Source organism: Carex rostrata, chromosome 17, assembly GCF_964058835.1.
Source record: "Carex rostrata chromosome 17, lpCarRost1.2, whole genome shotgun sequence".
NCBI classification, from domain to species: domain Eukaryota; kingdom Viridiplantae; phylum Streptophyta; class Magnoliopsida; order Poales; family Cyperaceae; genus Carex; species Carex rostrata.
In genome coordinates this window covers 10,281,874-10,294,052 of record NC_135934.1, presented here as the reverse complement: position 1 = coordinate 10,294,052, position 12,179 = coordinate 10,281,874, and the positions used below count along the sequence as shown (strand labels likewise).

The 12,179-nt window shown below is 35.3% G+C and overlaps 1 long non-coding RNA gene across 1 annotated transcript; it reads left to right on the top strand.

Moving 5' to 3' along the window:
- Nucleotides 1-11,114: 11,114 nt before the first annotated feature.
- Nucleotides 11,115-11,714, top strand: LOC144568578 (uncharacterized). Its single transcript, XR_013515687.1, has 3 exons — nucleotides 11,115-11,337; nucleotides 11,426-11,499; nucleotides 11,582-11,714. It is a non-coding gene; the product is annotated as an uncharacterized LOC144568578 (long non-coding RNA).
- Nucleotides 11,715-12,179: the final 465 nt, after the last annotated feature.

Here is a 12,179-nt window from a genome sequence, read left to right as displayed (position 1 = left end):
CCAGTGCGGATGGGCGACCCGCACTGGATGATCTGAGGGTTTATTTGCATAAATCCTTTGCTCTCTCTCTCTCTCCCACTTCATTCCTTTCACATATTTGAGTGAAATTTTGCCAAGAGAGAAGAAAAAGAGCGAGAGAGTTTCCCGTCCCTCTCAAACCCCCGATTGTTGCGAGAAATCGAAATTGGAACCGAGTAAGTGCCCGTGAATCTCTCCTAACTCTCTGATTCGGTATTCTTTTCTCTCCTTCTCTCTTTCGAAACCTCGAATTTTCTTGATTTCTCTGGTTTTCGTTTTAAACCTGAGATTTGTGTTCGAATTGCTTGTAAACTAGCTCCTTGAGCTTCTTTGATCGTTCGTTTATTTGTCGATTCTTTCTCGATTTCATCTCGATTTCGGATTTCAATTTTTAGGGTTTTCATGCCAAAACCTAAATTGGGCATAATCGTGAATTGATAAGTTTAATCCAACCGATTAGACTTGCAATCGGTAGGGTTACCTCTTGATCTTGAATTTCTAGAACGTTTAACGGTTAATTTGAGGTTTTGACCAAATTAGGGTTTAACCAATCGGTAAATCGAATTGTTACGAGAACCAAATTGGTGAACTAGTAAGTGAATTGTTACCCAATTGAGAGTTTGTATGGTCTACAGGACCTAGATGAGATTGTGTGAGGTTTTAGAGAATTTTGGTGAGAAATAATGAATCGAACGAATTGGTACCAAATGATAGGAGATTAGTTAAGGTATGAGCCCTAATACTGTTGGGGTTTCGTTGGTGCTGTAACCAAAACCCGTTTAGGCTTAAGGTGCGGAATGACCGTAGAACAAAAATTTCTACAGCCAACTTAAGCTCAGGATTAAACGGGGTATGTCAGGAAACTTTCCAAGGCGGTCCACCTTCAGTATTCCTTTGGCATCAAAACCCAATTTAATCCTTTTACAGATCTACTCCATGATTGATTTCTAAAACTTTAATCTACTTACCAATTAAATAGATTAATATAACATATTTATACCTTGTTTCCAAATCACAGTTGGAATGCAGACCGAGCGAGTAGAGCCTCACCAGGGAAGGAATCGACTCGGAGTATCACACGTGTGATACCTCTATCGGTTATCCACCAGGACTAACCGGAGAGCGGTTTATTTCTTCTGCCAGAAATACTATAAACCGCGGAATTCTGCAAAAACACTATTCACGGGAAAAAGATGAAAACCCGTAAACACGAATTTTCGGTTGCTCAGTTTCATCAATATGCAAAACTGACATACCGCGAAATTCGGTAAAACACTATTCATCAATCCCGTAAATATCCTCCACAACAACCCGTAAGATTATACGTCAACTACGTATAACTTTCTTTTCTCAACCGAAACACTATTTGGGAGAGAAACCGAGAAAGAGAGAAAATACCGATTCGATTCTGCACGAAACGATACAAGTGAATTAGTGATTTTTCTCTCTACCCCTCCACCCCTATTTATAGGGTTTAGGGTCGGTTGCCAAATGACCAAAATGCCCTCCAAGTTCGGCATATTTACAAGATATGCCATCGAATGGATAAGGATGATGACATGTGGATAAGATCGATGACGTGTCATCTGGATAGGATCGATGACACGTCATGCGGATAAGCACGAATCTGAAAAGACCCGAATGCCCTCGGCCCGAACACAAATAATGTTTGTATAATTATTCTGAACAATTATATATATTTTTCTGCGGTTGTTTGTTTCGGTATCGATGACGTGTCATCTGGATAGGATCGATGACATGTCATGCGGATAAGACGAATCTGAAAAGACCCGAATGCCCTCGGCCCGAATACAAATAATATTCGTATAATTATTCTGAATAATTATATATATTTTTCTTGCGGTTGTTGTTTTGGTAATTTATACAACGTGTCCTGCACATTTATAAATTAACCGGTTAACTTTTATACAACGTGTCACACACGTTTATAAATTAACCAATGTTTTTTCTTGTTATTTTTACATAACATTTATAATTTAATTATAACACGTATAATTAATTATAACCACCAATTTATAATCAATCACAATAAGATTCTCCGATTAACTCATATATGGTGTGACCCAATAGGATCTGTGTTATGTTGGTAAATAGAGTTAAAACTGTTTTAACTTCTATAATCATGAGCAGCATCTGGCAACACATCATGACCATCCAATTACACAGATGATGCTGTACAGTACAATATCACGATCCAGTAAACAATTTACTTGTGTCAGTTCTTTTGTCACATAGCTATCATATTAGTTTCAAGGTAGGTGTGTGTCATCCTTGTAAACTTAATATTTTCTTGATCTTGAGCAGATTATCAAATATGATTACTCTTGTAATCATACCGCGCGCTGATAATCTTACTCTATCAAGGGGCCCAGTGATGCTATAGCTCGTATAGAGATACGAGGGACAATAGTACTTTTGGTAAACCATCACTACCTCAGCTAAGCCATGTATACCGAAGAGCTACCGTTATAACTGCATTTTACCGACAGCGTTTGATAACAATCACACATATACATTTCTTAGTAGGAAAAATGAATACCTCATACTTTAGAACTTAACACTGAATGAAAGCATTAATGACACGAACACAATTCCGTATAATGTTTCATTCGGGGTCTGTCAGATATCATGTTCCTGGAACATATATCTATGTGATTAAAATGACAATCCTTGTCTATGGTCTGTAAAACTTGAACATCATTTAATCCACATACTAACCTTACACCGGTAATTAGTGTTCCTGCTAATTACCTTGGTCAGTGACCTTTTAAGAGTATATATCATCTATATTATGGAGTTTCACAATTTCAGTCATGAACTCGAAATGATCCATAAATGCAATAATACTCAAGGCAACAAAATGATATTAATCATCCAATTCATGAACAAAGCTTTATGATAAATTATCGTATTATTGACTTCTAGATTATTACACTAACAAATACAACTCGAGTAAACTCCTCGATCATGAACCAAGGTTAAACCTAGTATACGTGTAATATAGGTGTAGGCTCAGTCGAGCAAGACTTCGCGAGGCAATTCGAGACGTCCAATCCTTAATTAAGCGGTACGCTCATCGTAATCAGGTGCGGGATTCTTGGACTTGTTTGATACTTTCTTTTCAGGAATTAAACTGTGTATTCGTTTGTCATGTTGAATATCATTGATTGCATCATTGAATTGTGTAAAGCATTTGCATAGCCCAATCAAATTAAACTCGAATTGATGTGACTTGAGTGATTTGCATGCTGGTATGGTTGTAGGTTGTGTCGATCTATTATGATCTAATTTTGATTGAAAGTCACCACGATTTGATATGTATGTGAATGGATTTACGAAGTTAAGCACTTGGATCCAATGAATTTGCAAAGTCGGGTTGTATGCTAGCTTTGATTCCCAGGATCCTAATGGCCTTAGGTGAACGGTCCTCAATGTTTTCCAGTACCGGTTGGGACGAGGGAGGGTGATTATGTTAAGATGTGTGAATTGGAATCGTGGGTGACTAGTGTGTAACTTATGTAGCTCGGTGGCATTCTCCTATGTGTTAATGCATTTGGAAGGTCAATTGAATATTACGAATATTGGAAACGATTCTAAAGAGGATTTTCTTTATGTGACTTGAACCAGACCTTAATAACTGTTAAGCCAAGCAATTGCAGATGGGTGTCAGATAAAGGGTCCAGCTCGGTGGGCCATCTGTAGGTGTCAGTAACCCTACAGATGTGGGTTTGATAAAGGGTCCAGCTCGAAAGAACATCTGTAGTTGCTACAAGCCCTAATGAGTCGAGTTAAGCCAAATATGTGTTGTGTTTGAAATTCATCTTGGAAATTCCGTAAACTGTGATTCAGTTTGATTAATTGCTGTCGAGCATTGGCATTCTGTTATTTATGAATATATATATGTTTGAACTGTTATGGTTTGGGTTTCATTTTTGAATATAGAGTCTGATTGCAAGTCCAATAGTCTAAACTATGGCAAATTCGCACTGAGAATTTTATTCTCACCCCCACCCTTCGGGTTACTTTACAGGTACTGGTGCGACTGATTCCGGAAAGGCACGAGAGTAGTAGGTGATACGTCCAAAGGGTATGGTAAAAAGCTTCAGTACAATTAGATGTACCTTTTAAACCCTAAATACGCTTTTGGTTCAGATTGCAAGTATACAATCCTATCAAAGTAGTATATTGTCGGGTATCGATCCACACGGAGTATGATAAATACTTAGTTTAAACTTTACTAATTAATTTCAGAAAATAAAAGGAAAGTAAAGTGCAATAAAAGTAAATGGGGGGTTTGTTCTAACAATTCCTAAGGTTGGGTTCAATACCCAAAAGAAATGAGTTTGAAACAATAATTGTAAATAAAAGAAATAAAGATTGGTTTGCTTTCTAGTTTGAGAAGATCTAGGGGCATTCAGTCTACAATCCCTTGCTAACTCTATCTATTCGGTATTTGTTTAAGGTCATGTATGATTTGATGAGGTTTCTAACCTAATATGTTATTAAGGGTCACTTTCGTGAATTAATAACGTGTCTAGTTAACTCGAACCTTTCGATTAGGTCCCCCACCCTAGCTACCTAGACTCATTGAGCTCTTGTTAGTCTCTCATCTCCTCAAATATTGATATTTCACGATTAAGTCCTTCATACCAATACCCGATTTGATTTGAGATGTCCTAATTAGGGTTTGCCTTCACGGTTAGGTTCTTCACCAAATTTCTAACCTTAATTTCTGTAGTTCCGGCTTAGATTACAAATTGGTTAGATTCTAATCCAAACCTAGGGTATTTGCATTCATAATTTGGTACTCTCCTCTCATCCTAGCAATATTGGTTCTTTCGAATCCAACACGGGACTACTGCGATTTCAAGTACTAACTATGTAATTAACACAAATGATAAATCACAGAAATTAACATCAAATCCCATAAAACAATCATAACAAAAACAAATAACCGAATAAGATACAATTAAACAAGTTCATGCATTGACCTAAACCCCTAGAGAGAGAACTACTCCCTCATGGAGAGATCCATTACAAAAAGTTGGCAAAGTAAGAAGAAATGAAATAAAGAAATGATTACACCCTTTATTTGATCAAAGCCCTCAATCTTGCCGACTTCTTGCTCGAATCTCCTTCTTCTCCTTCCTAGAAAAGCTTTCCTTACTTCAGAATTTAACGCTAAGTATTGTGTGTGTGGAGGGAGAGAATGAGAATTGATTGATGATGTGAGAGATGATGGATGGATTGATGCCTTTGAATGGGAATGAACCTCCTCTTTTATAGTCAAGTACCATGTCCAATTAAGAGGCTAGAAAGTGGAGTTAGTGGGTGCTATATTTGGTTTGTTTTCCAGGATTGCCTTGTCCACATTTGGCTGTAAAAACGTGTCCTTGGTGCGCCAAAAATAGAAACCGTGTTGAAAACGTATAGTTTTGGCTGTCTGCGAGTTTAGTGCGTCCAACTGACTCCAAATTTTTTTTTTTAGTTTCTCATGTTGTAGATCTTCTTCCTAGCTTTCCAAAAAGTGGTCGCAAGCCTAAATCAGAGTTACGAGTCAAAAGTTATGGCTATTTTAAGATCAGGCTCCAGTTATGCGTTCTGCTACAGTGCGGCCAGGCCACCCGCACTGCTACAGTACCATCCGCACTAGGCTCGGACTTTTCCTGTGCGACCAGAGTGCAGCTGCATCGAGATCCGTGCGTCCGCATCGATATCTGTGCATCCGCACGGATTTTTGATGTATAGCTTATTATACTTTTTTAAAATTGGCGCGCGTCCAGAAATCCATCTAAGTACTTATTGTGGCCATATCGCAAACCTTGTGTTCGCACTGAGCATTTTTCTTCGGTTTTCTTCATTTCCTGCAAGTTAAAACCAAGCAAAAACAGTAACTTGATTCTAGGTGCATTCTATTCACTTTATATTCAAAATACAAGATATTTGATGTTATTTCATGACAAAAATCAGATCGAATATGTATATAATTTAGGCCTATCAGTAGGCCTTAGTAGTTTACCACTTCATGACCCTAGATATGTTTTGTTGTGTAGATTTAGGGTAGGCCTCATGGTTGGTATCCGGATGCGATACTTTTGTTGTACTATTTTATGTCCAGACTGTGTACTCTGATTATATATTAGAACTTGTTTATATTGTTTGTTGTTTGGATTAAATTGTTAATTGTCTTGTAAGCATACACGGCGTTGTATGCTTACGGCGGGGGACTGTTACGACCCGTGGCCGCGGGGTGTGACACCAATCTCTAACCCGAATGCAGAGGCTTCTCGATGGAGAGAAATAGATCGGTAAGAACAAGATGTATCACCGGCGCAAGTTCGAGTTTTTTGAGTAGAAGTTCGATGGGAAGGCCGTGATCCTCACCGAGATCACCGGAAGGATCCAGTGCTGCTCCAACAGCAGAGACAAGATCAGCATTAATGCAACGATGGTACTGTCGGTCAAAAAAGACACTATTAAATTACCTTACAATTTTCTGTCATTAAGAAAGATTGGCAACTTTCGAACCGTGCCATGTTATCTAAACCTGGTAAATCGACTTAGATGCTTACATTGGGCTACTGGATCTTCTTATTTCTCCGGTGCAAAGGCCCAATCTTTTCACTCTTGCTTTTAGGTGTATTTTTCCAATCACCAGATAAGGTATTCGCAATCAATCAACTAAAAGCTATATATCTATCTATGATGTTGAGATGGGCTATGGTGCATTGCAATGCATAGGCCATGGTGTGCATTGGACCATAAATCACCGGTTCAAAGTCCAAATGACCGATCCAAACCGTTCATCTTGTTCTCCATATTAATATGTGCTTGGAGACCAAATTTTATATTTTTTGGAATTTTTTTACTATTTATTAAGCCACTTTGAAAATCGCTGATCCAACGGTGGCTTCTGATTTTACTGTTCCAAACAGTCACCGTTGGATCAGCGATTTTCAAAGTGGCTTAATAAATAGTAAAAAAATTCCAAAAAATATAAAATTTGGTCTCCAAGCACATATTAATATGGAGAACAAGATGAACGGTTTGGATCGGTCATTTGGACTTTGAACCGGTGATTTATGGTCCAATGCACACCATGGCCTATGCATTGCAATGCACCATAGCCCATCTCCTATGATGTTTATCTCATCTAGCTCTTCTGTAATGGTACGTGCTCGTAGCTTTAACCTTTCAAGCGCATTTCAAAGGAAGATGATTTTTTTTTACAAATACTAATAGATCGGTCCTTCTCAGCTCATCTCTTAGCATTTTTCTAATATATACATATGAGTCTCAAAAAAATTTTCTAATTTTGATAATTGATAAGAGAAAGAAAATTTAGTACTAATTTATGGATTGTACGATCTAAGTATGAGTTAATATTTTTGTTTATATGGCTAATATAACATTAGTGTCATTTCAGTCTATATAACACCAACTTCAAAACCTATCAAATCGAGTTCAAATGGTGAATCCAAACCGTTCAAACCAATTTACTTTATGAGTGATGCGTTTACATACAAACTTTTTATATTTTTAAGTTATTTTAGTATCAAATCAAGCGGCAAAAAAATTGAAAAATGAATGTATTAAAATTAACTTAAAAACTCAAACATTTGACCGCTTGACTTGATATCAAATAAACTCACAAACTTATAAATTTTACATGTAAACGCACAACTAATGAAGTAGATCGGTTTGAATGATTTGGATTCACCATTTGAACTCAATTTGATAGGTTTTGGAGTTGGTGTTATATAGACTGAAATGACATTGATGTTATATTAGCCATACTCTTCATTATGTTATTATTATGTTTTCTGTTATTTTGGTTGTTTGATATTTTAGATATGAATACTTGACATTTTATATATTAATATTTGCGTGCATAGGCATCCATACTTGCATCCAGTTATTTTAGAAATATATTAGGTATCTTATGTATGAATATTTGCATTACGATGTATAAATATTTGCTCGATGTGGTATGAAAACTTGCCATATTACGTATTAATACAATCAAGCACCAAACTGAATAATTTGTAAAAAAATATTAAATTAAGATAATTTTCAACATAACAATTCATACTTAAGTTATAAGTATGAATACGTACATTACAAGGTATGATTACCTACAATACTTGATATTAATACTTTCAAACGTCATCTAATGCCACAAGAAAAATATTTTTGCTCAACATGGTATGAATATTTTCATATTACGTATTAATACAACCAAGCACCAAACAGAGTAATTAATCTGTAAAAAATATATTAAATTAAGATACTTTTCAACGTAATAATTTATACCTTAGTTATAAGTATGAATTTTTACATTACAATGTATGAATACTTACAATACTTGATATTAATACTTTCAAACATCATCTAGTGCCACAAGGAAAAAAAAAAAAAGATAGAGAATATGTTAGATATAAACACTTGATACACAATTTGTTTACTCTTGTATGACGAGGTATGGATACTTGCAATACTTAATATTAATACTTTGAGACATCATCCAGTGTCATAGAAAAAAAAAATGATATAATTTGTTAGATACAAACACTTGATACATTAACTATTCATACTTGCATAACAATGTATGAATACTTGTAATACTTTATATTAATATTTTCAGATATCATCCAGTGTCATATGAGGAAAAAAAAATTAGTAGAATTTGTTAGATACATATACTTTAATACATCATCCAGTGCTATATGAAAATAAAAATAAAAAATTTCATAGATTCTGTTAATTACTAACACTTGATATATGAACTATTTACACTTGCAATACTTAATATTAATATTTTCATACATCATCCAGTACAAACACTTCAGGCATGAATTATATACACATGCATTACGAGATATGAATACTTGAACGAGGAGGTATAAACACTTGCTCGACAAGATATGAATACTTACACGACAAGGTATTCACGACAATGTATGAATACTTGCATGACAGGGTATGAATACTTGCACAACAAACAACCCGAAAGTACGTCATCATGGATCTTATTTGAAAGGAAAATTACGTAGAAGACGTCCATGTTTTAGATTTGCAAATTTCCTCACAGATCGTCAGAAATATTGACAATATTGAACGGAGAAAAAAAAACCCAACTCTAAAAACGTGTAAAAGATGTGTGTATGATGTGACCATTTTTTTTTTCGAAATACTTGGTATCTTAGGTATGAATACTTGATATATTATATATTAACACTTGAGCGCATAAGTATCCATATTTGTATGCATCAGTTATAAAATCTATCAAATATTAAGTGGTTCCTCAAGTGATTAATGAAGTACAGTTAGTTAATGGTCACCACAAGTAGTTATTGACTGGGAGATAGTTAGTCGATCTCTTTTATATAATCCAAAGTGTGAAGAGAGAGATAATAGGGAGAGTGAGGAAACAAATCTGCTGTGATTCTTGAGAATCACAGACCCTGCTTTTTCAAATCTACCCATTCATTTATTTTGAGATTTGTGCATATAAAACAATGGATTTTGAGATTTGTGCATTTCAAAAAATCGCGAGGTGGATTAAAAAAAGCAGGGTCCTGTAATTCTTTTGAGAATCACAGCAGATTTATTTTCAGAGAGTGAGGATAGACAACTGCATAATGTTCATCTAGATTTTTATGGACATTATGCAGTTGTCTATCTCTCAATTTCTCTCCAATCTCTCTCTTCACGCAAGTGCAGTTGTCATATCCTCCCTTCATGTGCGTGAAGAGAGAGATTGAAGAGAAATTGAGGAAAAAATAATATGTTTTGAGTGCGAGTTGTTGTGCTCAAAAAATTTGCATTAAAATAGAATCGGTTGCGAACTTTCCAAAAAAAAAAAATTTAAATAAAAGACCAGCAAAACAGCTGCGTGTCCCATCAAATTCCACTTGAAATTTGACTGTCGAACAAGCTCTGAGGTATAAAATATGATTTCGTGAGCATAAGATCTTATAAAACAAATTGCGAGTTCCCAAAAGTACTGTATTTACAAGTATTAGTATTGATGCATAATTTTAAAAAACTAAAACCAAATAAATCAAATGAATTTCATCTCCATGTTTAATATAGAAATGTGCAATTTTTTTTTCTAAACTTCCTAACTGATAAATAATCATTTTAATGTTGAAATACAATTCAGTACTAAGTCTTAGTCCTTAAGCATGATCAAAGCTTGTTCGTATAATTAAAAAAAAATAGGTACACAATCATTATTTTTGGACTATTGAAAAATGATTTTTATATCTATTTTAAAAAAAATAGAAATATAAATTTGATCTACAAATATATTTTGATATAAATATTTTATTGAGCATTTCAATTTAGTTTGATCTTTGGAAATTAAAATATTAAGATATGAAGCGCACATAAAAGGCGTCAGCCATTTGAAACTCTCCTCTTAAATTAAGTAGAATGTAGCATGAATAAATTAGTACGTTATAGTTATATAATAATTAACACGTCAGAGAGACTGAGAGAGGACAATTAAAATAAAAGATACAAATAAATACAAAATCCACCGAACATGAAATGAATAAAACACCTTATTGGACCTAACTTGCAATGTATTATCGTGAAAATTAGGTATAAATATATCCATTGTTTATCTGGTAAGAAGCGTTTGTGACAAAAATTGGATAAGCGTTACAACGTATGCTGCTAGTGGCAAACTTTTTGCACAGTATGCTATGCCTTGCCTGCTGCCAGGATTTATGGTACTGAATACTGATCCGTGTTGATATAGTCAAAGTCAATTAATTATAATCCTATCCCGATGACAATCTCTTCAAGTAAAGCAATCCCAATGTTTTGACTTTGGTATTTATGTTTAAATTAGCATCCGATCGATGTATTGTAGGCAGCTGCCACTTGACACACGGTACAACTTATCCATACGAGCACAGAAAATCTGATTATTTGATCACAAATTCACACAGTAATTAGTAAACAAGACTACAAGAGGGAGGAAGTTGACCCGTCCCGCCCGTGATGCACATCGTCTTTAGGAAATTGTAGTTGTAACCTCCGACTATTTAATGCAACGCAAAGCGAGTAGCGACCTCTTCGAAAATCAAGCAAGGCTAGTAGGCTACCTCTGTTCCTCTGTGTCTGGATCCAGAAGCCTCAGTCAGATCTCACCAGTCTCTCCCCCCGCCACCGCCACCACCATCGCCACTGCCACTAGTACTCTTCGATCGGGAATCATGCGCAGGCTCGCTCTACTTGTTTTCATCTTATTAGCGCTTCTATCCATCTCCTTATCCCAATCCCATGGTGCGTACACTATTTACATCCCATCTTAAATTATCTACTCAGTCTGATTCTGGCGGTTAGAGCTTCTCTTATGAAACCAATTTTCCAGGGTTCGGGAGAAATGCTGATTATTTGATCAGGCGCGGTCATCGATTGCAACCAAACAAGCCTTTGCATCATCAGGTATCTTCTTCTCTTTTCCTAGAAAGAATGTTCATTTGGTTATTATTTATTTTTGTTTAACAGAAAGAATGGTTGAATGTAGGAAAATATGAAGATTAGAAGAGAGATGAGAGAATTTGAGATTAGCGATTATGATGATCCGAAAGCAAATGTAAACCCGAGAAGTGGGCCCCTCCTTACTCCTCCAGTACCTCCACCAAGCCACTGATTCCATTTTACATCGTCACTGTTATCTCTTTTTCTTTTTCTTTTTCTTTTTCTTTTTCTTTTTCTTTTTTTTATTTGCGCTCCGCTTTTTCATCTTGGTCTAACTTAATTATGAAGTTTGTTTCTTTTAAAATGCAAATGCTACAATTAAAGCCTAAATTTCCGCTCTTTTATGTTGGTCTAACTTAATTATGATGTTTTCTTCTTTTTAGATTCTAAAATTAATAAAGCCTAAATTACCCTTTTCGATCTGTCAGATCAGATCAAAATAATTGAGAAAAATGAAAGAGCTCGATCTTATCTTATCTATCAGGGGAATGAATAATGCATTTGGTTAGGCAATCACTTGAGCTACTCCCCACCTGATTGTTTTGTTCAATCATCACTAATGGGCGGAGACATTCTACCTAATATGAATAATTGTTGGTTTTAATTATAAAACAGATAAGTGAGTAACTTATTTTCAATGTTCG